We start from the raw sequence: 27944 nt of genomic DNA, 5'->3' as shown, positions 1-27944 counted from the left end.
CCTACCAATATTTAGTTATAAAGTAATAGAAAATCTGGACAAATTGCTACTAAGGATATTACAACAATAATGAAACACCTCTCAACAAATAAATATCTAGGACCAGATGAGTCACTGTTGAATTCTACCATTTAAATAAGAATTAATGCCAAACTTTTCAAATCTTTCTAAAAGTTTGAAGAGAAAAGGACACTTACAAAGGTATTTTATGAGACAAAATTATCCTGTTATCAAAACCATGTAAGGACATTAAAAGAAAATAAAATTATTGACCACTGTCTCAGATAAAATCCATTGCAAAAATCCTTAACAAAACATTACCAAATCAAATTCCACTGCACATAAAAAAAATTACACACCATGATCAGGTGGGATTTATTCATTGGATTCAAGGATATTTCAACATACGCAAATCAATAAAGCTGAGGCATCACATTAACAAAATAAAAGATAAATATCATACAATTTTCTCAATGATACAGCAAACACCTTTGGCAAAATTCAACATCTTTTAATTATAAATACTCTCACAAATTAGGTATAAATGAAATATATCCGCTTTTCCATGATACCCAGGGAGGGGTCCATAGGGTATTGTTTTGCATTCCCGTTGTAATTTAAAGGGAAACTTTCACAATGTCCAGAGCCCTTGATGACCTGCAAATGAAGGACAATGTCCTCAAACTTCTTGCAGCAGGAACCCACTTAGATGGCACCATCCTTGACTTCCAAAGGGAACAGCACATCTAAAAAAGGAAAAGTGATGGTATTTACATCATAAATCTGAAGAGAACCTTAGGAGAAGATTCTGCTGGCAACTCATGCCATTGTTGCTATTGAAAATCCAGCTGATGTCAGTGTCATATCATCCCGGAATACTGGCCAGCAAGCTGTGCTGAAGTTTGCTGCTGCTACTGGAGCCACTCCTATTGCTGGCCGCTTCACTCCCAGAACCTTCACTAACAACATCCAGGCAGCTTTCTGGGAGCCAAGACTTCTGGTGGTTACTGATCCCAGGGCTGACCACTCACAGAAGCTTCTAATGTTAACCTGCCTGCCACCGGTCTGTGCAGCACAGACTCTCTGCGCTATGTGGACATTGCCATCCCTTGCAAAAACAAGGGAGCTCACTCGGTGGGCTTGACGTGGTGGATGCTGGCCCAGGAAGTTCTGTGCATGTGTGGCACCATTTCCTGTGAACACCTATGGGAGGTCATGCCTGATCTCTCCTTCTATAGGGATCCTGAAGAGATTGAAAAGGAAAAGCAAGCTGCTGCCATAAAGGCTGTGACCAAGGAATAATTTCAGGGTGAATGGACTGTTCCAGTTCCTGAGTTCACTGTTACTCAACTTGAAGTCACAAACTGGTCTGAAGGCATGCAGGTGCCCTCTGTGCCTAGTCAGCAATTCCCTACTGAGGACTGGAGCACTCGGCCTGCCACTGAAGACTGGTCTGCAGCTCCCACTGCTCGGGCTACTGAATAGGTAGGAACAATCACTGACTTGTCTGAAGCTGCTTTTGTACAGAGAAACAAAAAAGAAATAAGGTTAATGGAAAATAAACAGTTTCTAAAAGTTGAAAAAATATTAAAAAATGAATGAAATATATCCCAACATAAAAGCTATCTATGACAAGGCCGTAAATGTTACATTCAATGGTGTAAAATTAAAAACCTTTTTTCTAAGGTCAGAAACAAGAAAAGAATGTTCATTCTAATCAATTCTATTTCTGGTAGTAATATCCAGATAACTATTCAATAAAAGAAAATCAAAGGCACACAAACTGGAAAACATATAGTATAACTGTATTTGCAGAAGACATCATCATACATATAGAAAAAGCTAAAGACTTTACTAAAAGACTATTATAATAAGTGAATTTAGTTAAGTTACAGGATAAAATGATTAATATGCACATTCAGTTGTGTTTCTATATGCTAACAATGACATATTTGTAAAAGCCATTGAGAAAACTATTTCATTTACAGTAGAATGAAAATAAATAATAAACTTATGAATATATACAACCAAGAAGTTGACATACCTATGCAATTAAAACTATACAACATTGATAAAAGAAATTGAAGAAGACACAAGTAAATAGAGACATTCTGAGTTCATGGATTGAAGACAAAATATTGTTAAAGTATTCATGCTCCTCAATGTGATTACAAAATCAGTCAATTCCTATCAAAATTTAAGTGGCATTTTTCAAAGACAAAAAATCTTAAAACCTGCATGAAATTCAGAAAAGACCGCACTGGTTGCTTAACTTGCTTACACCAAGACCCATCTCCCTGTGTTCTGGTGAGACTGCCCTTCTTGGTCAAGCTTGTCTCATCCCCAGCATGCTGGTCTCCAGAAGATCAGCATGCTTCTGTCAACACCATGTATCTAAAACCTGGAGTTTTAAAGGTCAGAAGACTGGGAATAGGGTCTGGAGGTTACTGCGCTGCCCCTGGAAATAATGAAAGCAAACATCATGGGAGCAGACAGCATGGAAACAGCAATATGAAAAATGCTCGGGGCACACAGAGAAGATATTTTATATTCTAGGAGCTTCCCTGAGAGGCAGCATTTACAAGGTGCCTCTCAAGGAAAAAAGAAGCTGTCTGGGGACAATTCCCCCCACCATTGGGCATAAACAGAGCCACCTGAAGGAAGCTGCTTAGCTTGGACACTGGCTGCCTAACTTGTTTACATTGAGCTCCACCACCTGTGATCTGGAAGGACTGCCCTTCTCAGTCAGGCTTGACTCAGTCCCAGCATGGCAGGACATTCCCCTCAGAAGATCAGGACAAACCCCTGCCCACACCACATTTCCAGTCTAGAGAGTTCTGAAGGGCCGTGGTTCTGGTAGAATGGGTGTCAGGTCTCATTTCACAAGCATATCAATCAGACCAGAGCACAACTAGTTAAAAGTCACCACATTCAGCCCAGGGACCAAACGTTGCCCACATCAGGCAAGGAGAGCCTCTGCAGATGACTGGCCTGAAAGAGAAGTCAGAATAGAGTAGCAGAGCACACACAGCACAAACCACAGACACTGCATGAAGCTCCTGACCCTGAGCACTATGTGACCTCTTCTTTCTAAACCCATTACCCTGAGAAGCAGGAAACATAATGGAGTTTTCTAACACAGAGAAGGCAGAAACTTAAACAAAATACCAAAACTGAGGAATTTAAAACAAATGAAAGAACAATACAAAACCCCAGACAGAGATCTAGAAAAAAACAGATAGACGTAAAATACCTAAAGAAAAATTTAAAGCAAAAATCATAATGATATTTAATGGTCTTGAGAAAAGAAGACATCAGTGAAACACAACAGATATAAAAGAGTTTTTAAAAAGAATGAATAAGAGATGAAAAATGCAACAAATGAGATTGGAAACTGGCTTGCTGCAATAAACACCAGACTGGAAAAAGCAGAGTAATGTATTAGTGATCGAGAAGATAAAATAATGGACAATAATGAAGCTGAACAAAAGAAGTAAAGAACTAGAGGTTCCTGGGTGGCTCAGTTGCTTAAGTGTCTGACTTCAGCTCAGGTCATGATCTCAGTTTGTGGGTTTGAGTCCCACATCAGGCTCTGTGCTGACAGCTCAGAGCCTGGAGCCTGCTTCAGATTCTCTGTCTCCCTTTCTCTCTGCCCCTCCTCTCTTCTCTCTCTCCTTATAAAATAAATAAATAAACAAGAGTAGACTTAGAGAAATCAGTGACTCCATAAAATGTAATAACATTTTTAGTATAGGAGTCCCAGAATAAGACACAGGAAAAAAGGGGCAGAAAGTTCAGTTGAAGAAATAATAGCTGAAAACATCCCTCATCTTCAGAAGGAAATACACATCCAGATCCAGGAAGCACATAGAATTCTCATCAAAATCAACAAAATCAGGCAAACATCAAGACTTTTTATTTAATAATTTGTTTTTAAAGTTTCTTTATTTTGAAAGAGAGAAAGAATGAGAGCATGTGCACAGGGAAAGGGCAGAGAGAGAATCTCAGGCAGGCTCCATGCTGTCAGCACAGAGCCTGATGCAGGGCTCAATCCCACAAACCAGGAAATCATGACCTGAGCTGAAATCAAGAGTCAGAAACTTAACCAACTGAGCCACTCAGGCACACCTCAAGATATATTGCCATTAAAGTTGCAGAATAAAGTGGTAATGAAAAAAATCTTAAAAGTGGCAAAACAAAAGAAGTCCTTAACTTGCAAGGGAAGACCCATAAGACTAGCTTAAGATTTCTCAACAGGGGCACCTGGATGGCTCAGTCGGTTGAGCATCCGACTTCACCTCAAGTCATGATCTCGCGGTCTGTGAGTTTGAGCTCAAGTCGGACTCTGTTCTGACAGGTTGGGGCCTGGAGCCTGCTTCAGATTCTGTGTCTCCCTCTCTCTCTGCCCCTCCCCTGCTCATGCTCTTTCTCTCTCTCTCTCTGTCAAAAATAAAAAAAAAACACATTATAATGTTTAAATAAAAAAATAAAAAGATCTCTCAACAAAAACTTATCAAGCCAGAAGGGAGTAGCATGATATATTCAAAGTGATCAATAGGAAAAATTGCATCCCAATAATGCTCTTTACAGCGAGGCTATGGTTCAAAATAGAAGAAGAGATAGAGTTTCCCAGACAAACAAAAACTAAAGGAGTCCATGACCACTAAACTATCCTGGCAAGAAATATTAAAGAAGACTCTTTGAGTCGGATGGAAAGACCAAAAGTGACAAAGACAAGAAAGGATCAGAGAAAATCTCCATGTACAATGATAAACAAGAAATAAAATGACACTAAATACCCATGTATCAATATTACTTTGAATGTAAATGGAGTAAGCACTCAAGTCAAAACACACGGGACATCCAAATGGATAAAAGTCAAGACCCATCTATATGCTACCTACAAGAAACTTACTTTAGACCTAAAGACACCTGCAGATTGAAAATGAGGGTATGAAGAATCATTTACATCAAATGGACATGAAAAGACAGAGTAGCAATATATATATCAGAAAACTAAACTTAAAAAATAGACTATAACAAGAGATGAAAAATGGGACTATACCATCATAAAGGGGACACTCCAACAAGGAGATCTAACAATTGTAAATATTTATGCATCCAACATGGGAGTGTATATATATATATATATATATATATATGTATATATATATATAACATAAAATAATTCATTGATAATAATACAATAATAATAGAGAACTTAAACACCCCACTTACATTAATAGACAGACTATCTAAACAGAAAATCAACAAGGAAACAATGGCTTTGAATGTCAACTGGACCAGATAGACTTAACAGATATATTCAGAATATTTTATTGTAAAACAGCAGAATACACATTCTTTTCAAGTGCACATAGGATATTCTCCAGAATAGATCACATAGTACAAGTCACATTTCAAGCCTCAAGAAGTACAAAGAGATTGAGATTATACCATACATATTTTTCTGAACACAGAAGTATGAAACTTGAGCTCAAAACAAGAAAGAAAAGGAAAAGAACACAAACACATAGAGGTAAAACAACATGACACTAAATAATGAACAGGCCAACCAGAAAATCAACAAATGAAGAAAAATCTAGAGCTTTTCCTCTATGGTCAGGAACAAGATGGGAATGTCTGCTCTCACCACTGTTATTTAAGACAGTTTTGGTAGTACTATCCACAGCAATCAGACAACACAAAGAAATAAAAGGCATTCAAATCAGCAAGGAAACAAACTTTTAGTATTTCCAGGTTACATGGTACTATATATATAAAACCTGAAAGACTGCAACAAAAAATTGCCAGAATTTATACACAATTCAGTAAAGTCATAGGTTACAAAATCAACATACACAAACATGCTGCATTTCTATACATCAACAATGAATCTGCAGAAAGAGAAATCATGGAATAAATCTCATTTACAATTGCACCAAAACCCATAAGGTACTTAGGAATAAACCTAACCAAGGAGAGTAAAAACCTGTACTCTGAAGAGTATAAATCACTGATGAAAGAAATTGAAGATGACACAAAGAAATGTAAAGCATCCCATGCTCATGTATTGAAAAACTATCTGTAATATCTATATCTATAAATGTATATATTACCCAAAGCAATCTCCCATTCAGTGCAATCCCAATCAAAATACTAATGCATTTTTCACAGGACTAGAGCAAACAGTTGTAATATTTGAATGGAACCACAAAAGACACTAAAGGGCCAAAGCAATTTTTAAAAAGAAAAGCAAAGCTGGAAGCATCACTATTCCAAACTTCAAGTTTTATTACAAAGCTGTAGTGATCAAGACAGTATTGGACTGGCACAAAAAAATAGACACACATATCAATAGAACAGAACTGAGAATCCTGAAATGGTCCCACAACTATATGGTCAATTAATCTTCAACAAAGCAGGAAATAATATCTAATCAAAAAAAAAAAACAGGCTTTTCAACAAATAGTGTTGGGAAAATGGGACAGCAGTATGCAAAATAATGAATCTGGACCACTTTCTTACACCATACACAAAAATTAATTCAAAATGGATTTAAGACTTATATGTGAGACAGGAAACCATGAAATCCTAGAGGAAAACACAGGCAGTAATCCCTTTGATACCAGCCATAGAAAGTTCTTACAAGGTATGTCTTTTTAGGAAAGGGGAAACAAAGACAAAAATAAACTATTGGGACTTCATTAAAAAAAACAAAACTTCAAACTGGAGGAAATATTCAGCATATGTAAAAGGCAACCTATGTAATGGGAGAATATAGTTGCAATTGACATATCCAATAAAGGGTTAGTATACAAAAAATATAAAGAACTCATAAGATTCTTCACTTCAAAACCAAATAATCTAATTAAAAATGGGCAGAAGACATGAACAGACATTCCCCCCCAAAAAAGACATACAAATATCCAACAGTCACATGACAAGATGCTCGACATCAATGATCCTCAAGAAAATACAAGTCGGGGTGCCTGGGTGGCTCAGTCAGTTGAGCCTCCGACTTTGGCTCAGGTCATGATCTCGTGGTCAGTGAGTTTGAGCCCCGTGTCAGGCTCTGTGTTAACAGCTTAGAGCGTGGAGCCTGTTTCGGATTCTGTGTCTCCCTCTCTCTCTGCCCCTCCCCCGCTTATGCTCTGTCTCTCTCTCTGTCAAAAATAAATAAACATTAAATAAAAATTTAAAAAAAGAAAATACAAGTCAAAGCTATAATGAGGTATCACTTCACACCCACAAGAATGGCTACAATCAACAACACAAGAAACAATATGTGTTAGTGAGGATGTGGAGAAAGAAGAACCCTCTTACAATGTTGATGGGAATGTAGACTTGTGCAGTCACTGTAGAAAATAGTATGGAGGTTCCTCTAAAAGTTAAAAATAGAACTGCCTTTTGATCTTCCAATAATACTACTAACATATACCCAAGGAATTAAAAAAAAAGACTAATTTGAAGGGATACATGAACCTCGAATATTTATAGCAGTATTATGTACATTAACCAAATTATGGAAAGAACCAAAATGTCTATCAAGTGACAAATGGATAAAGAATTGGTATATATATATATATATATATATATATATATATATACTACTCTGCAATACAAAATAATGAAGCCTTGCCATATCCAATGACATGGATGGAGCTAGAGATTTTTATGTTAATGACATAAGTCAGTCAGAGAAATACAAATACCATATGGTTTTACTCATATGTGGAATTTAAGAAAAAACACAAGTGATCATGGGGCGGGGGAAGAGAGAGGCAAGCCAAGAAACAGACTCAACTACAGAAAACAAAATGATGGTTAATAGAGGGGAGGTCAGTGGGGGGATGGGTTTATTTTTGTGATGGGGATTAAGGAGTGCAACAGTTGTGATGGGCATCAAGTGTTGTATGTAAATGAATAATCACTAAATTGTACACCTGAAACTAATATTACATTAATGTTAATTCACAGGAATTTAATTAAAACTTTAAAAAAGTGAAATTAAATAGGTTATACAACTGCAGATCCCAGGTAAGTTAAAAGGATAATGAAAAAATACTAGTAAAAACCATATCCCCACAAAGTTGATAATCTAGATGGAATAGACTAATTCCTTGAATAACATAATCTTCCAAAACTCACACAAGAAGAAACAGATGAGCTAGATAGGATGATACATTTTAAACAAATTGAATCAATAATTATTCAAATTTCAAAACAGAAAGCACCATGCCCATTTTTGTTCGATGGCAAATTCTACCAAATATTTATGGACGAATTATAGTAATTCTCTACAGTCTCATTTAGAGGATGGAATGGGAAGAAATATTTTCTATCTCACTTATGTGGCCAAAATTACTCTATTACTAAATTCAGAGGAAGGCATTAAAAGAAAACAAATCTACAGACCAGTGTATTTCAGGAACAAAGAAGTAAAAGTTCTTCAAAAAATATTAGTAAATTAAAATAAAAACCATATGAAAATAATTATGTATCATGACCAATATTTGCCCCAGGTATGCAAAACTATTTTAACATTCTAAAATTAATTAACGCTATCCAAAAGGAAAAGACAGTAAAAGGAAAAAACACACATGATCATATCAGCAGATTCAGAAAAATCATTGGACAAAATTCAACACCAATTCATGAGTAAAACCTCTCAGTAAATTAGATATAGAGACGAACGTTTACCAAAATGATACAGTGTCTTAAAAACTTACAGTTAACATCATAGCTAATGGTGAGATACTCAAAGCTCTCCTTTGAAGATCAGGTACAAGATGAGGATAACCTTTCTCACCACTTCATTTCAACAATTTCTGAAAGTCCTTCTTAAAGCAGTAAAGCAAGAAAAAGGAACTAAATAGTATATATATTAGGAAGGAAGACATAAAACTACCTTTGTAGATTAAATAATTATCTATGTCAAAAATATGAAAGAATGAACAACAACAATAAAAATCTTGGAACTAATAAATGATTATAACAAAGTTGTAGGATACAAAGGTGATATACAAAAGTGAATTGCTTTCTTATATATCAACAATAATTAGAGTTTAAAATTTTAAAAATAACATTTACAATAGCTTCAGAAACTGAAATCCATCTGTATAAATCTAACATATTATATATAAGATCTATGTGAAGAAATTACAAAACTCCAGTGCATGAAATCAAAGAATCGGAAAGCTAGTGTATAAGAGACTCAATATTGCCAAAATTTTAGTTATTTTCAAAATGATCTATAGATTCAATGCCATCCCAATCAAAAGTCCAGCAAAGTATTTTATGGGTTTTGACAAACTAATTCTAAAGTTTATATAGAGACCCAAAATACCTCGTATAGCCAACACAATTTTGAAAGAGAAGACAAAGTTGAAAACTGGAAATTGCGAAACTTCAAATCTTACTATAGAGCTTCAGTATTCAAGACAGTGTGGTAATCGTTAAAGGATAGACAAATAGATCACTAGAACAGAATAGAGTCCAGAAATAGACGACCAAAAATATAGTTTACTGATATGTTACAGAGGAGAAAAATAATGCAATGAAGCAAAGATGATGTCTTCAACAAATGGTGCCGGCACATCTGTACAATCACATGCAAAAATTTAATCCAGACACAGAACTTATACGCTGCCCAAATATTAACTCAAGGATCTAAATCTATTTATTTATTTATTACAAAAATATTGGTTTTTTTTATTTTTGAGAGAGAGAGAACGTGAGTGAGGGAGAAGTAGAGAGAGAGGGAGACACAAAATCCGAAATAGGGTCCAGGTTCTGTGCTGTCAGCACAGAGCCCGACACAGGGCTCTAACTCATGAACCATGAGATAATGACCTGAGCCAAAGTTGGATGCTTAACCAACTGAGACACCCAGGTGCCCCACAGATCTAAATTTAAAAACATGAGTATACCTACATGACCTTGGGTTTGAAATGACCTTTCAGATATAACTCCCAAGTCACAATCATGAAACAAATAATTGATAAAGTAACTTCATTAAAATTAGAAACTTCTGCCCTGCAATAGATATTGTCAAGAGAATGAGAAGACAAACCATATATTTGGAGAAAATGTTTGCAAAGAGACATCTGTAAAGGACTGTTATCCAAAATATACATAAAAACCTCTTAAAATTCGATAATAAGGAAACAAACAAGTCAATGTAAAAATGGGCCAAGACATTAACAGAAACCTCACCAAAAAGATATACATATAACAAATAAACACATGAATATGTAATCTAAATCATATGTTTTCAGGAGAATGAACACTAAACCAACAATGTGATATGACTATATACCTATTCGAATGGCCATAATTGAGAATTCTCAAAATACCAAGTGCCGCCAAGAAGAAAAAACAGCAATTCTCATACATTGCTGTTAGAAATGCAAAATGGTACAGCCACTTCAGAGGACAGTTTGGTGTTTAATTTTGCTTTATTTTTACTGAACAAAATATTACTTTTACATATTTTCCAGCAGTTGTGCTTCTTAATATTTATCCAAAGAGAACAGCAAGCACTTTCATCCTCTTAGCAAAAAAAAAAAAAAAAAAAAAAAAAAAAAAAAAAAAAAATCAAAAGAATATTTTAAAAAATCTTACACCATGAACAATACAATTTATCCTAAAAATGTAAGGTAGGTTCAAACTATGTAAATCAATCGATATGATTCATTACATTAACATAATGAAGGATAAAAATGACATGTATATCTCAGTAGATACAGTAAAACTATTAGGCAAAATTCAACACTCTTTCATGTTAAAAAAAACCACGCTTGTAAAGAAGGAAGAGAAGAAATAAAAATTAAGACCACATTTGACAAGTCCACAACTTACATCATGCTCAGTGGTGAAAATTTAAAAGATTTTCCTATAAGATCAGGAACAAGACCAGGATATCCAATCTAACCAGTTATATTCAACTTAGTACTGGCAATCCTAGTCAGTGCAGTTGGACAAAAGAATAAAATACATCCAGATGAGAAAGAACAAAGTTAAATTATCTTTGCTTATATATGACATATTCCTATATGCAGATTACCTTAAAAATGCACAAAATAGGGGCGCCTGGGTGGCTCAGTCAGTTGGGCGTCTGACTTTGACTAAGGTCATGATCTCACGGTTCGTGGGTTTGAGCCCCGCCGTCGGGCTCTGTGCTGACAGCTCAGAGCCTGGAGCCTGCTTCGGATGTTGTGTCTCCCTCTCTCTCTGCCCCTCCCCCACTCATGCTCTGTCTCTCTGTCAAAAATAAATAAACATCAAAAAAATTTTAAAGTGCACAAAATAACTGTCAGAACTACAAGCAAATTCAGTAGTTGCAGGATTTAAAAGAACGATGTAAAAGTTAGTTTTATTTCTATACATTAACAATTAACCATCCATAAAGGAAGTTAATAATGTGATCCCATTTGGTTATCAAAAGGAATAAATTACTTAGGAATACATTTAACCAAGGAGGTAAAAGGCTTGTAAACTAAAAACTATAAAACACTGAGGAAAAAAAAAAATTAAAGCAGATGCAAATAAATGGAGAAACATCTCATGTGCATACATTGGGATAATTAATATTGTTAAACATCCCTACTACCTGAAGTGATCTACAGATTCAGTGAAATCTCCATCACAATTCCAGAAGCAACTTTTACAAACATAGAAATCATTCAAAAGAAGAAATAATTCTAAAATGTATATGAAATCCCAAAAGATCATGAATAGCCAAGGCAATGTTAAGCAAATAGAAAACAAAAGCTGACTATATCACATTTCCTAATTTCAAAATATAGTAAAAAGCTACAGTAGTCAAAGCAGTATTGTACTAAAAATAGACATGTGGACCAATGGAACAAAAAGTAGAGGCCAGATATAAACTTGTAGTCAATTAATCTTCAAGAAGGGTGCTGAGAATGCACACTGTAGAAGAGATAGTCTCTTCAACGAATGGTATAATGCAAACATGATATCTATACCAAGAAAATAAAATTAGACTTTTATCTTACACCATACATTAAACATTGACTCAACTTCAATTAAAGATTTAAATGTAATTTCTGAAACTGTAAAAATCGCCAAGAAAACAAAGGGGGAAGGAAGCTTCTTGATATTGGTCTTGGCAAATTTCTTGGATATAACATCAAAAGCACAGGCAACAAAAGTAAAAATAGGCAAGTAGGAGTGCATCAAATTTAAAAGCTCTGAACAGCAAAGGAAACAACAGGCAGTCTATGAAATGGAAGAAAATAATTATAATCCATATATTTGATAAAAGGCAATTTAAATATATATATATATATATATATATATATATATATATATATACAACTCCTGTAGCTCAATAGCAAAAAAATGCAAACAACCTGATTAAATATAGGCAAAGGAATTGAACTACTTTTCTCCAAAGAAAACATACAAAAGGACAACAGGTATATGGAAAGATGCTCAATATTGCTAATGATTAGGGAAATGTAAATCAAGAATTGAAATTAGAATCTTGAATAGATATCCAGTGTACATTTTAGCACTTATTCACATTAGCCTAGATATGGAAATATTATGTCGTATTGCAGGATTCAGAATCAGATCAGCAGATCTGTCAAGAGATGAATAAAGAAAATGTAGTCTATACATAAAATGGAATATTATGCAGCCTAAACAAAGAAAATACTACTGTTTGCAGTAACATGGATAAACTAAGAGAATATTATGCTAAGTGAATGCCAGACACAAAAAGACAAACAATGTGTGATTGATCTTATGTAATGCCTCTAAATAGTCAAATATATAGAAATAGACAATATAATTGTGATCATCAGGGGATGGGGAAAGGCCATATGAGGCGTAGTTGCTCAGTGAGTAAGTAGTTATAGTTGTGAAAGATGAGCAAGTTCCAGACTTTTAGTATTTCACCACTGATCAAGTTTTTTTGTGGCCTTTTTATATATGGCCTTTTCAGTGTTTGGTAAGTTCATTCTAGACCTACCTTATTGCAAATTTGTTTTTTAATGAAACTTTGTTGAGTTTTGCCAAATGGTTTTCATACATCTATTAAATTAATCAAGACTTTTGTTCTTTATTCCATTAATGTGGCATACCACATTGATTGATTTGCCTATATTGAATACTTCTTGATTCCCAAAGATTAGTCACATTTGTTTATGGCATATAATATTTTTAATATGGCTCTGAATTCTGTTTGCTAATATTTTATTTGGGGATTTTGCATTCAGTTTATCAAGGATATTGGCCTATGATGGGTATTATGAGGGCACTTGTTATGATGTTTATTCCATTGTGTTTGGAAACAATACTTGGAGTGATTGTTGACTTCTCTAATTTTCCAAGACTTGTTTTGTGAGCTAGTATGTAATCAAACTTAGAGAATGACCCATGCTCCTTTGAAAAGAAAGTGTTTTCTGCTGCTGTCTGATGGAATGTTCTGTACATGTCTGTAAGGTGCATTTGGTCTATAGTATTTTTCAAGACTGCATTTCCTGGGACACCAGATGGCTCAGTTGGTGAAACATCTCACTCCTGATTTCAGTTCAGGTGATAATCTCAAAGTTCATGGGATCAAGCCTTGCATCAGGATCTACAATGACATCATGGAGACTGCTTGGGTTTTCTCTCTCTCTCTCTCTCTCTCTCTTTTTCTCCCTGACCATTCCCCATTTTCTCTCTCTCAAAATAAATAAATGAAATCTTTAAAAATTTTTAAAAAGACTGCAATTTCATAATGGATTTTCTAAGTGGATGACCTATCCATTATTAAATGTGGAGTATTGAAGTCTACCACTGTTATTATTTTGCTATCTATTTATCCTTCCCTAAATGTCAGTGTTGCTCTATATATTTAGGAGATTTTCTATTGGATCAAATCAATGTCTAATTATTATATCTTCCTCTATAATTGGTTCCTTTATCATTATGTAATAACCTTCTTTGACTTTTGTGAGAATTTTTGACTTAAAATATGATTTACCTGATAGAATTATAGCCACACCTGCTCTTTTTGTTTGCCTTTTGCATAGAATATCTTTATCCATTCCTTCAAATTCAGGATATGTGTGTCCTTAAATTGATGTGAGTCTCTTGTACACAGCATATATTTAGGTATTCTTTCTTTTTAAGCTTTTATTTAAATAATATTTTGTTAATATATGGTGTAATATCAATTTCAGGTGTACAATATAGCAATTCAACACTTTCATACAACACCCAGTGCTCATCACAAATAAGTTCAATTTTTAGTCCTTATCAACTATTTTATCCACCCCCCCCACCTACCCCCTCTGGTAGCCATCAGTTTGTCCTCAATGGTTAATAGTCTGTTTTTCTTGGTTTGCCTCACTCTCTCTTTTTTCCCCTTTGTTCATTTTATTCTTAAATTCCACATTATTTCTTACTTTTTTAATGTTTATTTATTTTTGAAAGAGAGAATGGCAGAGTGCAAGTAGGGAAGGAACAGAGAGAGAGAGGGAGGGAGAGAGAGAGAGAGAGAGAGACAGAGAGAGACAGAGAGAGAATTCCAAGAGGGGTCCAGGCTCTGAGCTGTCAGCAGGGCTGACATATGCAGGGCTTGAACCCATGATCTGCAAGATCATGACCTGAGCCAAAGTCGGACGCTCAACAGACTGAGCCATCCAGGGCCCCCCAGATTATTTCTTAAATTCAATATACTCATATGGTATTTGTCTTTCTCTGATTCACTTACTTTGTTTAGCATAACACTCCCCAGCTCCATCCATGTCGTTGTAAGTGGCAAGACTCCATTCTTTTTGAGGGTTGAATGATATTTCAGTATACATGTATACATATATATATATATATATATATATATCACTTCTTTTTTATCCATTATCAATCAGTAGACACCTCAGCTGTGCCAATTTGGCTATTGTAGGTAATGCCACTATAAGCATCAGGGTGCATATATCCCTTCAAATCAGTATTCTTGTATCCTTGGGTAAATGCCTAGTAGTACAATTGTTGGATCATGGGATAGTTTATTTTTTATTACTTTTTTAGGAACTTCTATACTGTTTTCCAGAGTGGCTGTATCAGTTTGCATTCCCAACACTAAGAGATGGTTTCCCTTTCTCCACATCTTCACCAACACATGTTGTTTCTTGTGTTGTTGATTTTAGCTAACCTTACAGGTGTGAGGTGATATCTTATTGTAGTTTTGATTTCTATTTTCCTGATGATCAGTGATGTTGAACACATTTTCACATCTATTAGCCATCTGTATTTCTTCTTTGGAAAAAATATTTATTCATGTCTTCTGTCTGTTTGTAAATTGGATTATTCATTGGGTCTTAAAATCCATTCAATCACTTTGTTTTTCTACTGGTAAATTTCATTCATTTACATTTAATGTCATCATTGATAAATAAGAAGCAATTGTCATTGTATTAATTTTTCTTGTTCTTTTGCAGTCTTTGTGGTTTAATGTGTATTTTTAATTATTTTTTAATGTTTATTTATTTATTTTTAATTTAATTTAATTTTTTTAAATTTACATCCAAATTAGTTAGCATATAGTGCAACAATGATTTCAGGAGTAGATTCCTTAGTGCCCCTTACCCATTTAGCCCATCTTCCCTCCCACAGCCCCTTCAGTAACCCTCAGTTTGTTTTTCATATTTATGAGTCTCTTAGGTTTTGTCCCTCTCCCTGTTTTTATATTATTTTTGTTTTCCTTCCTTATTTTCATCTGTTTTGTCACTTAAAGTCCTCATATGAGTGAAGTCATATGATTTTTGTCTTTCTCTGACTAATTTCACTTAGCTTAATACACTCCAGTTCAAACCACATAGTTGCAAATGGCAAGATTTCATTCTTTTTGATTGCCGAGTAATACTTCATTATATATATATATATATATATATATATATATATGTATATATATATACCACATCTTCTTTATCCATTCATCCATCGATGGACATTTGGGCTCTTTCCATACTTTGGCCATTGTTGATAGTGCTGCTATAAACATGGGAGTGCCTGTGTCCCTTCAAAACAGCACACATATATCCCTTGGATAAATGCCTAGTAGTGCAATTGATGGGTCGTAGGGTAGTTCTATTTTCAATTTTTGAGGAACCTCCATACTGTTTTCCAGAGTGGCTGCTTGCATTCCCAGCTTGCATTCCCACCAACAATGCAAAAGAAATCCTCTTTCTCTGCATCCTCACCAACATCTGTTGTTGCAGGAGCTGTATTATAATGTTAGCCATTCTGACAGGTGTAAGGTGGTATCTCATTGTGGTTTTGAATTGTATTTCCCTGATGATGAGTGTTTATTTTTGAGAGAGAGACATAGCATGAACAGAAGGGCAAAGAGGGAGACGGAATCTGAAGCAGGCTCCAGGCTCTGAGTTGTCACTACAGAACCCAATGCAGGGCTTGAACTTCTGAATCACCAGATCATGACCTGAGTGAAAGACACTTAACTACCTGAGCCACCCTGATGTGTTTTTAAGTGATAGACTTAGGTTCTTTTTATCTTTTGTGTATCTACCATAGTTTTTCCCCCTCATCATTACTACTGTGTTTCCACTGAACCTCTTATAGTCTATTTTATGATGATAGATATTTAAATTTTATCAAATATGGAAGCTCTACACTTTTAATATCCCCACCCAGTTTATGGTATTGATATCAACAGTTACTTCATTTTTAAAGTGTATTTATTTTTAGAGAGAGACAGAGAGAGAGAAAGTGCAAGTGGGGGAGTGGAAAAGACAGAGGAGAAAGCAAGAATCCCAAGCAGACTCTTCATGGGCAGCATGAAGCTCAACACAAGGCTCAAACTCCCAAACCCCGAGATCATGACCTGAACGAAAGCTGGATGCTCAATAGATTGAATCACCCAGGTGCCCCTCAATGTTTACCCCTTTTTATATTTTGTTTTCATCATGAAATATTTGTCATTATAGTCTTAAAACTTTTGCTCTTTAACTTTTATATTTGGGTTAAAAATCATTTATCTACTGCCATTCCAAAATTAGAATGTTCTGTATTTATTTATATATATATACCTTTACCAGTGAGACTTGTTCTTTCATACATCTTCGTGTTTCTGTTTACTGCCTATTTGTTTCAACTTGAACAACGCCCTTTATCACTTCTCTTAAGGTAGGTCAAGAGGTGATGCATTCCTTCAACTTTTGTTTACCTTTGAATGTTTTTATCTCTCCTTCATTTTTGAAGGGTAGCTTTGATGGTTATGATATTCTTGGTTGGCAAGATATTTTTTAGTAGTTTAAGTATATTATCCCATACCCTTCTTATCTGCATGGTTTCTGCTGAGAAATGTGCTGATTTTCTTATGGAAGTTCTGTTATATGGGACAAATCATTCTTATGTTGTTTTCAAAATTCTCTCTTTGGGTTTCTCATTTTATAATTTAATTACAATTTGCTTTGTAAAGATCTTTTTAGTTGCAACCTATTTACATAATTTCGATATTCATGAATTGGGATGTCCATTTCCCTGCCAAAATTTGGGAAGTTTTTTATGCATTATTTCTTTGAATAAGTTTTCTTCCCTTTTATCACTCTTCTCTCCTTCTGGTACTCTCATCACACATATATTGTTTCTTTTGATGGGACCCCACAAGTCCCATAAGCTTTCTAAATATTTTTACATTATTTTTTCTTAGTTTTTGCTCTTATAACTGGGTAATTTCAAATGACGTCTTCGAGTTCAATAATTCTTTCTGTTAATAAATCAAGTCTGCTGTTGAACTGTCCTTTGAATTTTTTAATTCAGTCATTCTTCAACTCTAGGGTATTGATTTGGTTTTGTTTTATGGTTTCCATTTCTTTGTTGATCCTCTCCATTTATTCATCTATTGTTTACCTGATTTTGTTTAGTTGTCTGTGTTCTTTTCTATCTTACTGAGTTTCTTTAAGATTATTAGTTTTAATTCTTTGTCAGGCAGTTCACTGATCTTTTATTTAAAGTCAGTTACTGAAACTTTATTAATTTCCATTCATGGTGTTGTTTTCCTGAATTTTTATACTTCTTAAATCTTTTCACTAGTGAATTTACATTTTACAGTAACAGTCACCTCTTATTGTCTCCACAGGCTGACATCTGCAGGGGAAGGCCTTCAGCAGGTAGCTTGGTCTGGAATTCTAGGAGGGCCTGTTGGTAGCATCTGTGAATGGAAGGGGTTTTCTGCTGTTGTACATGGGTGAATACATTCTTCCAAAATCTTTGGGATCCACAGTCAGATAGTGCCTATAATTTTACTGTTGAATATGAACCATTAGTGAGTCTCTGTGGTTGGTTCAGGCTTATAGTCAACTGATTTTTAATAAGGGTGCCAAAACATTCAGTGAGGGAAAAAAGTAGTCTTTTCAATAAGTGGTACTTGTAAACAAACATATACACATAAAAAGAATAAAGGACCTCTACCTCATATCATATACAAAAATTAATTATAAATGGATCAATGACCTAAACACAGCAGGTAAATCTGTACAACTCTGATGAGAAAACATAGGGGAAAATCTTCATGGCCCTGAATTTGGCAGTAAGAGTTTACATATGACACTGAAAGCAAGAGCAACAAAAATAAATGGATAAATTTAAGTTCAAATTTAAAATGTCAAAAAACATTATCAAGAAAGTAAAATGAAAACCTACATAATGTGAGAAACTATCTACAAATCATATGTCTATTAAGAATCTAGTATCTATAATATATTTTAAAAAACTTTTATAAATCTACAATAAGGCAACTTTAATAAATGAATATAAACATGAGTAGATATTTCTTCACAAAAAAATATGCAAATTTCCCAAAAGCACATGAAATGAAACTCAATGTCACTAGTCTTTAGCTACATGCAAATCAAAACCACAATGTGATACCACTTCACACTCCTTCAGACAGTTATATAAAGTGGAAATAAAGCAAGCGTTGGCAAGTATGTGAATAAATTTGAACAACTGTAATTATACTACTTGTGGAAATGTAAAATACTTCACTTGCTTTGATAAAGTGATCCTTAAAATTAAGCAGAGTTATCACATAGCAATTTCACTCAAAGGTTTATGACTTCCAAAATTAAAAACAGGTACTTTAAAAAGTACGTAAATACACATACACACATAAACATTATTTTCAATATCCAAAATGTGCAATTACTACTATACATCATGTGTGAATGAATAAACATGGTGATATATATTACGCTTTATTATCTTATATAAGGGAATATCATTTTACTACAAAATGGAATGCATGATACAATGTGGATCAAACTCTAATACATTGTATTAAATGAAAAATGTCTGGCATACCAGGTCACATATTTTATGATTTCACTTGAATGAAATACCTAGAATAGATAAGTTCACAGATAAGTAATATGGGTAGGTGTTTTTTCTACTTTGTGGTAGAGATATGGGGAAAGGAAATAAAGAGAAACTACTTAGTAAGGAGTTTTAGTTCAAAATGATGAAAATATTTTGAAACTAAATAGAAGTTGTGTTTATACAAGAATGTGGCATAGCTACATGTGAAAGGATGAAACTGGACCACATTCTTATATCAAACACAAAAATGTACTCAAAATGTGAGACCTGAAAACATAAAACCCTTAGAAGACAAATGGTCAGTAATTTCTCTGACATTGGCTGTGGTTGGCTCTCTATATATATATCTCCTAAGGCGAGGAACAAAAGCAAACTTGTAGTGTACATAGCATAGTTTAAACACTTGGCAAATCACTACGCCAGACACCTGAAACTAATGTAACACCATATGTCAACTGTACTCAAATAAAGAATAATAAACTATTGAGACTACATCCAAATAAAAAGCTTCTGCACAGCAAAGAATGCCTTCAACAAAACAAAAGGCAACCTACTGAATTGGAGAAGATGTTTGCAAATGATATATCCAATAAGGAGTTAATATCTAAAATATGTAAGGAACTTATACCACTCAAAACACACACGAAAAAAAAATAACCCAATTAAAAATTGTCAGAGGACCCGAATAGATACTTTTGGCCATACAGATGGACAAAGACACATAAAAAGATGCTCAGTGTCACTAATCATCAGGGACGTGCAAATCTAAACCACAGTGAGATATCATCTCATACCTGGCAGAATGGCTACCATAAAAAAGATCAGGAATGAGTGTTGGCAAGGACGTGGTAAAAAAGAAACTTTCATGCACCGTTGCTGGGATTGTAAATTTGTATAGCCACTGTGAAAAATATTATGGACATTCCTAAGAAATGAAAAATAAAAATACCATATGATCCAGTAATTCTACTACTGGGTATTTACACAAAGAAAATGAAAACACTAATTTGGAAAGATATATGTGCCCCTATGCAGCATTATTTATAATAGTTAAGATATGAAAGCAGTTCAAGTGTCCATTAATAAATGAATGAAAAAAAGAAGATAGATGATTGATAGATAGATAGATAGATGATAGATGTAAAATTGAATATTACTGAGCCACAAAATATAATGTAATCTAGCCATTTGTGCCAACATGAATGGACCTAGCAGGCATTGTGCTAAGCCAAATATGTCATACAGAAAAAAAGATAAATACCATGTAATTTCTGTCATATGTAGAATCTAAACTTTCCATCATATGTGGAATCTAAACAACAAAACAATGAATAAACCTATTGAAAAGCAGAATCAGACCTATAAATATAGAGAACAAACTGATGATTTCCACAGGTGAGAGTATAGAAGCATGGGCAAAATGGGTAAAGGAGAGGGGGAGCTACAGGCTTCCATTTATGGAATAAATAAGTCAAGGAATTAAGGGTATAGCAGAAGGAATATAGACAATGGCATTATAATAACATCACATAGTTACAGATGGTACCTACACTTGTGTTGAGCATAATGTAACATACAGAATTGTTGAATCAGTTTGTATAACTGATACCAATATATTATTGTGTGTCATCTATGCTCAAATTTAAAAAAATGCTAATAAACTTTTTTAAACAGATAAGTGTATTTTATGTGAATTTTCTGTTAAATTAATTTTTAAACATCATGATAGATGGGGCTTCTGGGTGGCTCAGTCGGTTAAGTGTCCGACTTTGGCTCAGGTCATGATCTCTTGGTTTGTGGGTTCAAGCCCTGCTGTCAGGCTCTGTGCTGACAACTCAAAGCCTGGAGCCTGCTTTGGATTCTGTGTATCCCTCTCCCTCTGCCATTCCCCCATTTGTGTGCTGTCTCTCTAAAATGAATAAACGTTATTTTTCCATTTTTTGTGTCTTCTTCAATTTCTTTCATAAGCTTTCTATAGTTTTCAATGCATAGATTTTCACCTCTTCGGTTAGATTTATTCCTCGGTATTTTATGTTTTTTGGTGCAATTGTAAATGGATTGATTTCTCTTTCTGTTGCTTCATTATTGGTGTATAGGAATGCAACTAATTCTTGTGCATTGATATTATATCCTGCAACTTTGTCAATACTACCCAAAGCGATCTACATATTCAATGTAATCCCTATCAAAATAACACCAGAATTCATCACAGAGCTAGAACAAATAATCCTAAAATTTTCGTGGAACCAGGAAAGACCTTGAGTAGCAAAAGCAATCTTGAAAAAGAAAACTGAAGCTGGAGGTATCACAATCCCGGACTTCAAGCTGTATTACAAAGCTATAATCATGAAGACAGTATGGTACTGTCACAAAAACAGACCCTCAGATAAATGGAACAGAATAGAGAACTCAAAAATACACCCATAAATATGTGGCCAACCAAACTTTGACAAAGCAGGAAAGAATATCCAATGGAATAAAGACAGTCTCTTCAGCAAGTGGTGCTGGGAATACTGGACAGCGACATGCAGAAGAATGAACCTGGACCATTTTCCTACACCATACACAAAAATAAACTCAAAATGGATGAAAGACCTAAACATAAGACAGGAAGCCATCAAAATCCTCGAGAAGAAAGCAGGCAAAAACCTCTTTGACCTGACCTGCAGCAACTTCTTACTCAACATGTCTCTGGAGGCAAGGGAAATAAAAGCAAAAATGAACTACTGGGACCTCATCAGCATAAAAAGCTTCTGTGCAGCAAAGGAAACAATCAGCAAAACTAAAATAGTTTCTCCCATTCCGGGAGAATGGGAGAATATATTTGCAAATGACATATCAGATAAAGGGCTAGTATCCAAAATCTATAAAGACCTTATCAAACTCAACACCCAAAAAACAAACAATCCAGTGAAGAAATGGGCAGAAGACATGAATAGACACTTCTCCAAAGAAGATAGCCAGATGGCCAAGTGACCCATGAAAAAATGCTCAACATCACTCATTATCAGGGAAATACAAATGAAAACCACAATGAGGTACCACCTCACACTTGTTAGAATGGCTAACATTAACAACACAGGCAACAACAGATATTGGTGAGGATGCGGAGAAAGAGGATCTCTTTTGCATTGTTGGTGGGAATGAAAACTGGTGCAGCCGCTCTGGAAAACAATATGGAGGTTACTCAAAAAACTGAAAATAGAACTACCCTACCACCAAGCAATTGCACTACTAGGTATTTATCTAAGGGATACAGGTATGTTGTTTCGAAGGGGCACATGCACCCCAATATTTATAGCAGCACTATCAACAGTAGCCAATGTATGGAAAGAGTCCACATGTCCATTGATGGATGAATGGATAAAGAAAATGTGGTATATATATACAATGAAGTATTACTCAGCAATCAAAAAGAATGAAACCTTGCCATTTGCAACTACGTGGATGGAGCTACATGGTATTATGCTGAGCGAAATTAGTCAGAGAAAGACAAATATTGTATGACTTCACCCATGCGAGGAATTTAAGATACAAAACAGATGAACATAAAGGAAGGGAAAAAAACAATATAAAAACAGAGAGAGGGTCAAAAGATAAGAGACTCTTAAATATGGAGAACAAATAGAGGGTTGCTGGAGGGGTTTTGAGACGGGGGATGGGCTAAATGGGTAAGAGTCATTAAGGAATCTACTCTTGAAATCATTGTTGCAGTATATACTAACTAACTTGGATGTAAATTAACAAATAAAATAATAATAAATAGAAAAAATAAAAAACAATAAAATGAATAAACCTTAAAATATTGATAAAATAACACATCATGATACATGAGAGCAACATAAAGAGATATATCAACTAAATGATAACTTGGATGGGACTTAAAACTGAAAATGGACATTAGGTGAGAATTAAGGAAATCTAAATAAACTATGTATTTTATTTAATAATAAGAACTGGAGGGTAGTTGATATTATATGAAAAATATATTAGTTCTTGAGGAAGTATAAGATTACAAGAATTATATATTTAAAGTGAATTCCCAAGTTACAAAAGTAAATTTCATTGTTTAGGATGGACATGTAAGCTGACAAACTTTTAGAGGTAACAATAAAAATAATGGTGATAATAATTATTTGTGTAGTATATTATAAAAGTGATTGTCATGTTTTTCTTCACATCTAAGTGCCCGACACATGGTATATACTTAATAAATATTTGATTAATGAATGAATGCTTTGATTGTGGTCTTTTCTATGTATTAAAAAAAGATCAAAAAAGAGTCAAAATAATATTTTTGACAGTCTTTTTAAGTAATGTAGATTGATTGCACAGCTGGTTCATTTGACTGCCTAGGGATCAAACAGTAAGTTGAGAAAAAGGAAAACAGTAATTTCCACTGAAAAACAACTGATTTGGTGACCCTGTCTATTCACAGTCTAGCTTTCTAAATATTCAGTCTATGAAACTTAATGCAGAACTAACAAATGTCAAATGAGGTTTCAACTTTAACTAGAAGGATAAAAGAAAGGCTCTTTTGAAAAATATGTATAATATGATTCCGTTCGTGCAGATATAAGTATATACATATGTGTGTTTGTAGCAGCCTAGTAAAATTTATAAAGGTTATTGTAATTTCCTCAAGGGTGTGGGACTATAATGAAGGTAAAGTTTATTTTAATTTTCTATCCGTCTAAAACGTGGGATTTTTAAAAATTATTGGCATAATTTACATTATAGTTTTCAATATTACTAAAATATATGTGCCATATGAGAGACTCTTTCAGTTCTTGTGAAATGGGTATGCTGTGCTTCACTCTCCATAGACTGTATAAAATCTACATCTTTGAATGAAGCTTTTGAACATTATTTTTCTTCTTTGCATCTCTGCTAAGCTTTTGAACTACTTAGAGATTAAAGTTTCAGCACATCTCATAATTATAGCCAAATATGCCTTAATTTTTTTCTGACTTTAAATTTCATTGAATTTATTTTTATAATAATTTACACATAATTCTGATTTGGGTTAAAAACTGACTACTCCATCTGAAAGTAAAAAATCAAACAAGGCATAATCTTTTCCATGTGAAAACTTTGCACGTAAGAGCACTCTATCTATAAAGTACCTTCCTATGTTAATTAAATATGCTTCACATGAAGATTGCCCAGATATACATGGTACAGTTTACTCAACTCTTAGACATGCAATGGTCAGCCTTCTATTAATATGCTTTTCAGGAAGGCCGAAATGAAAGAAATAAAGTATTGACTTCTCATCAACAATGTTACACATGATTCTAACACTAGAATTACTTATTTTAAAATTGTATTATTGAGTTGTTTGTAAGGCCCCAGTACTTTGATCTGTGTGGCAGAGAACCATTAAAAATTACTAATAATGAGGAAGAAATCTTATATTGAAATTGTAATTTTCTCCCAACTGAATTTCCTGCCTCCATCCCCTTTTTCATTCTTCCACACTGTGGCTTAAGGCTATAGTGAGTTATCTTTCTAAATACAATTCAGGAAACATACTAGTGGGCAATGACCTGCCCAGCTTGTCTGTGACTAGGGGCTTCCCAGGATATGGGATTGTCTGTGCTAAAATCAGAATAGTCGCTGGCCAAATAGGACCATCTGTTTTGTTTGTTTGTTTTTACCCTAGTTATTGTCTTCTCACAATTCTTGGGCGGCTTTATCCCAGGATACAAGACCTTTCACTATATGATCCATGCTTAGCTTCTCTGTTTATAATAGTGTTGTTGTTGTTGTTGTTTCTGACATTTACACTCTAGCTATACCATATTTCTATATTGCTTCTTTCTATATTACTTCTAAAATCCTGCAGCAAACTTTTTTCATAATATTTTCATATACCAATATTATTTCTCCCATCAGCGATCACTTCACCTTTTTCTTCACCTGGAGAATTTACAATATTCAACTTTATCTTTCTAATCTATGATGATTTCTCTAAATCTCATTACACTTTTCTCTCCTGATAGGGCTCTCTCAGTAGCCTCTGTGTGTATCCATTAAAACCTATGACATTGTTTATTTATCTGTTTGCAATACTGTCTTGCCTACTAGATTGTGATGTCAAGAGATGCAAGGATCCTGTTATCTACGTAAGCAACTGCAATATATGACACAGAGTTAGCATTCAATGTCAAATTAATTATTTAATGTTAATGAATACTCTATTGTACTATATACACCAATAACTACTAAACAAGCAACGACTAGTATGGCTATAGTTACTACGGTTAATTAAAAAAAAAGTCTAAGGCTAAATGCCAGCCATCAAAGAATATACAATCTTAAATTAAACAGGGATTCTCCAATAGAAGTTTATGCTAAAAGAGAATGAACAAATATATTTTATATTGCTGGCATAATTTTTTAAAATCTTTTAATTTATGATCATTGCAGATTAACATGCCTCTGTAATCAATAATACAGAGAGATCCTCTCTTTTGCTCATTTACATTCATGTGCAGATTTTTGTGTGAATCTGTTCATTTCTATGGGATAAATGTGAAAGAGTACAGTTGCTGCCTCATTTGAGATTTTTATGCTTAGTTTTAATATAAACTTCTCAACTGGTTTCCAAAGTGGTGGATTCAAAATAAAATGTATCATTTTACCTTCTCACCAGCATTCTATGAATGGTACTATTTCTCAACAACCATGAAAATATTTGATATTGCCACATTTTTTTATTTATCCAATTTGAAAGGTGTATAGTAATATGGCATTGTGATTTTAATTGGCATCCTTTTATGGTTACTGATGCAGAACATTTTTAAAGAAATTTTTAAGGTTTAAGTAGACTTATTTTTACAAGGAGGACCCTACTGAGCAGAACCTTATAGACCAATATATGTGGTCCCAGGATGTCACCACGGATAAACTGAGAGGTCATGATTGCAGAGGAGGTCACTGTAATTGAAGGACATGATCCAGGGAAAGCTGGTCAAGAATGCAGCAGACATGATCAAGACAGGCTGGGGGTGGTCAAGTCACAGGGTAAGGGACAGGACAAACCCCTTCACTTCCACTTCTTGTAGTTCTCTAGATGTGACAGTACCCAGCCCAATGGTAAGAGGAAACACAGAAAGCAGGGAGGTGAGCCCAATGGCTATAAATCATGGTCCCAAGCTCTTCCTATGGCAGCATGGAATGGATCTGGGCACCCAGCATTGGGAGCTGCTGGATAAATCCTGTCAGGACACTCAGCAGCAGTGGTGTCAGCATGGACATGACCTCATGGAATAACTGCAGATAGTCGATGTAAAACATTTTAAAATGTGCTTATTTTGCATCTGCATAAAAACAAATGAAGGCAGTGTATGACTCCCTGGTAATGACAAAAATATAGTCAAATTTTGTTTCTATAATATGGTAATAGTGGTACATAATGCATTTACAACTTTGTAATTTCAAAGTTAAAAAACAAATGTGGTAAAAATAGCCATAAATACAATAATCTGTTATTAGTTATACAATATAAAATTACATGAATTATAACACCAATAATCTTAAATGTGAGGAGGAACAAAAATAAAAGTATAAAACTTAAGAATTCTATTGAAGTTAAGTTGTTATTAAGTTAAAAAACGATGTTGTGATATTAAAATGCTTTATATAAGCTTCATGATAAGACAAATTGTACTACAAGACAATTTGTAGTAATTACACAAAATAGCATGATAGAGAAGTCAAAGTGTATTGGTACCATAAGACATCAAAACACACACACAAAAGACAGCAGGATGAGAAACAAAGAACAATGGATATATGAAAAAAACAGAAAGCAAATCACAAATGGCAATAAGCATTAACAGATAATAATTACTTCAAATGAAAATAAATTAAATTCTCCAACCAAAAGACAGAATGTTTGAATGGGTAGAAAAACAAAATTCAGTGGTATGCTGCCTACAAGCTAATCACTTTAGCCTTAAAAACATACATAGACTGACAGTGAAGAGATGAAAAAAATTCAAGCAAATGGTAACACAAAAGTAGCTATATATAGTAATTATATGTATATAGCACATACATATATAGTAATTATAAATATGTATGTGCCCAACATAGGAGCATTTAAAGACATAAAGCAAAAAATAACAGAGTTAAAAGGAGACATAAATAATTAAATAATAGTTGGGGACTTTAATACCCCACTCTCAACAATGGATAGGTAATTCAGATAATCAATAAGGAAACAGTAGATTTGAACAATGCTATATGCCATATGAACCTAACAGACATATACAGAACATTTTGTTCATCAAGAGCAGAAGGCACATTCTTCCCACATGCACAGGGAACGTTTTCTAGGATAAACCATATGTTAGTCCAAGTCTAAACAATTTCAAGAAGATTGAAATTTTATCAAGTATCTTCTCTGACTATAAAATAAAAAAAGTATCTTTAGACAAATGAAAATGAAAACACAATATACCAAAACATGTGGCATACACCAAAAGAATTACAAAGAGGGATGTTAATAGTAATAAAAACCTACTTTAAGAAGCAAGAAAAATCACAAATAATTTAACTCTACACCTTGAGGGACTAGA

The 27944-nt window shown here is 34.2% G+C and overlaps 1 pseudogene; it reads left to right on the top strand.

Annotated features, from left to right (window-relative positions):
* Positions 1–636: 636 nt before the first annotated feature.
* Positions 637–26634, top strand: LOC102972953 (annotated as a pseudogene).
* The last annotated feature ends 1310 nt before the right edge of the window (positions 26635–27944 follow it).

The sequence above is a fragment of the Panthera tigris genome, chromosome X, assembly GCF_018350195.1.
Source record: "Panthera tigris isolate Pti1 chromosome X, P.tigris_Pti1_mat1.1, whole genome shotgun sequence".
Taxonomy (NCBI): Eukaryota; Metazoa; Chordata; class Mammalia; order Carnivora; family Felidae; genus Panthera; species Panthera tigris.
Note: the sequence above shows the minus strand (reverse complement) of the source record. Positions and strands in the feature narration are given on the sequence as shown.